The sequence below is a fragment of the Mandrillus leucophaeus genome, unplaced genomic scaffold (assembly GCF_000951045.1).
Source record: "Mandrillus leucophaeus isolate KB7577 unplaced genomic scaffold, Mleu.le_1.0 Scaffold671, whole genome shotgun sequence".
Classification (NCBI taxonomy): Eukaryota; Metazoa; Chordata; class Mammalia; order Primates; family Cercopithecidae; genus Mandrillus; species Mandrillus leucophaeus.
In genome coordinates, this window is record NW_012107264.1 from 1 (window position 1) to 2,633 (window position 2,633).

The following is a 2,633-nucleotide window of genomic DNA, read 5'->3' on the forward strand; positions in this document are numbered from 1 at the left end:
CCTCGCCCCTTCCCCTCACGGCCCCCGTGCCCCGCCCCGCCTGCGGCCCTGCGGAACCTAGAGTCGCAGACGCGTTTCCGGAGGACGGAATTCGGCGTCGGACTCGGAGCCCCGCGTAGTTCTGGAGGCGACTGCGACGCATGGCGGCGAGCGGGGTGGAGAAGACGCGCGGGTGGCGGGGTCTTGCATTGCGGCAGCCCTCCAGCACCCTTGTGCTGCCCACCTTCCTCCAGGCCCTAGGACCTCATGTCGGGGAGGCAGCGTGGGCCCCAGGCCCGGGTACTCTGCGCCTCCCGCAGACGCCGGCTTTCCGGCCCGGTTTCCAGCGCCGGGAATCCTTCCACTGTCTGTCTCTGCCCAGGGCAACCCCTGCGCAGTAACGCCGACCCCAGAGCGCACCCGTTAGGCGATGAAGGCACAAAAGAAGAGGAAGAAAACCCGGAACAGGGCCTCGGTGGCAAATGGAGGCGAGAAGGCCTCAGAGAAGCCCGCCCCAGAGGAAGTTCCCGTAAGCGCGGAGGCTCAGGCAAGGGCGGGCGTCAGTCGGGAAGGGTGGAATCCCCCGGTGCGAATCCACGGGCACGTGTGATCCACGGGTCCGCGGAGTTAAGGCTGGGAGGGGGATGGAGTAGGGCCGGGCGTTGTGTTGTGTCCCAGCGCCCTCTCACAGCCGCGGCCCCGAAATCCGTCACAGGTACAAGCAGTTGGCCCAGGGATTGGCTTGGTGCGTGGAGCGACTGCAGCTGGGTCTCAAGAGGCAGAAACTCACCCCGACACAAGTAAGAGACGTGGATTGTGTGATGCCCCATTATTTTATGTTATCAGTAAGATAATTTTTAAAATGCTACAAATGATTTTGAGTCCAGCTCGAGCAACATAGTGGGACACCTGTCTCTTAACAACAACAGCCAAAACAAACAAGCAATAGCAAAACCCTCAAGTTTCGGATATACTCCTGATTAAGAAACCCAGAATAGATAAGTGCAATATACAAATTTATGTATCTCAAAAATGTTAGAAGAGTTGGCATTTGATAGGTGCTACTTCCTTCAAAGTTCTCCTTTTCAATCTGCTTTTCAAGACTTCTCTGTCTTTCTCTACACCTGTGACTGGGAAGTGAAAGGAAATAGTATTGGCACTATCTCTCAGCTTACAGAATAACACCTTTTCCTTCCCACCATTAGCCATTCGCTACCATTCAGAGAGTCCTTAGAAATTTGCTTATGGGTAATCTTTCAATAGGTAGAGGCTGACCCTTTCAGGATTTGGTGTCCTTTTGTCACCATGCAGGTGATTGTGTGTCAACAGATGCTCATTACAAGTTGGATTTTCTCAATTAGAATAGTAGCAAATCCTAAACTATTTTTTTGGTTGAAGGTGTATTATGAACTATCTCAGTATGTTTGTTAAGTTTATAGAGCTTTAGCATAACCAAAATGTCAGTTTTAAACACTGAAATCCATGAAGTTATTAAGAATACAGATAGGGATTCTTACAATAGTTTAGTTTTAGCCGTCCTGTGAACCAATGACTTATTTGGTTAACGATCTGGGAAAATTATATACAAATACATTTTAAATGAATAAATGTTGGGAAAATGCTTGAAGCAAGTATTATTATGAGTCTTTTTAGCCATTTTTACTGTATATGAGAGCCTGAGTTTTTGGTAAAACATATGACACTAGAGAAAGAAAATATTTGACATGCCAATACTTGGATTATACACAACCATTTAGTAACACATTTATAGCAAATATAAAAACACGAGGGCTATATCCTAATGCGGTACACGGATTTGTTTGCCTCTATAAGTTGAATCGACATGTGCAATTTAGAAGACTCGTGTGGAAATCTGGACTTCAGGCTTATCCTAAAAAAAATCAAATCTGGTGTCCCCTGAGTTTCTATCACTGTTTGGTCTGCTGTGCAGAGGTCGCCCCTTTATGGAAGGCATGCATTCTCCAGTTTGCTACTGTGCCCACCTCAGTACTTCCCTTACTCAGGTAACCTTCCTTTGTCCTTGTAAGTATTTGAGTTTACAACTTTTATGTTGTAGTATATGTTGATAAAGATTTCAAGTTTTTAAAGTCAGCATGTATTTGCTTATAACATGTAGTCTAGAGGGCCTATAAATCCCTCCGTTATAGAGTTGAATTTTAGAATTTAGAAGTTTTTAAAACTCTTTTCTTCACATATACCACAAATAATCATCTGCCCATCAAAATGCCTAGAAGCCTTTTTAGGTTATTCCTGGTTATAGTTGGAAAATTTATGAATATTGCAGACATTACATCTTTCTCCTCAGCACCCTTCCTTAAAATTGCAGGTGACTTATTGGCTTTTATCATGCTAGAAATAATCCGCATGGATCAGCATGAGAGCTTTTATTGATAAGCCATTATGTTTTTATTTCTGATTTATATTTTACCTAAAACAAAAAGTAATTTTAAATAGCCATGTAAGTTTGGAAGCCAATAAAAATGGATTTAAAAGGTAGAGCTGCATCAGGGTCCTGGGATTACCTATCATGGTAATCTCAATTACAATATTGAGAGTAGTATTTCTTAGTGAGCTTTGGTTTTTTAAAATACTGGTTTTTAAGTTTTTTAAACCTAGCTCTCTCACACAGAGCA

At 44.4% G+C, this 2,633-nt stretch overlaps 1 pseudogene; it reads left to right on the top strand.

The window, feature by feature from the left end:
- Positions 1–409: 409 nt before the first annotated feature.
- LOC105555155 overlaps positions 410–2,633 on the top strand; it is a 35,782-nt pseudogene continuing 33,558 nt past the window's right edge.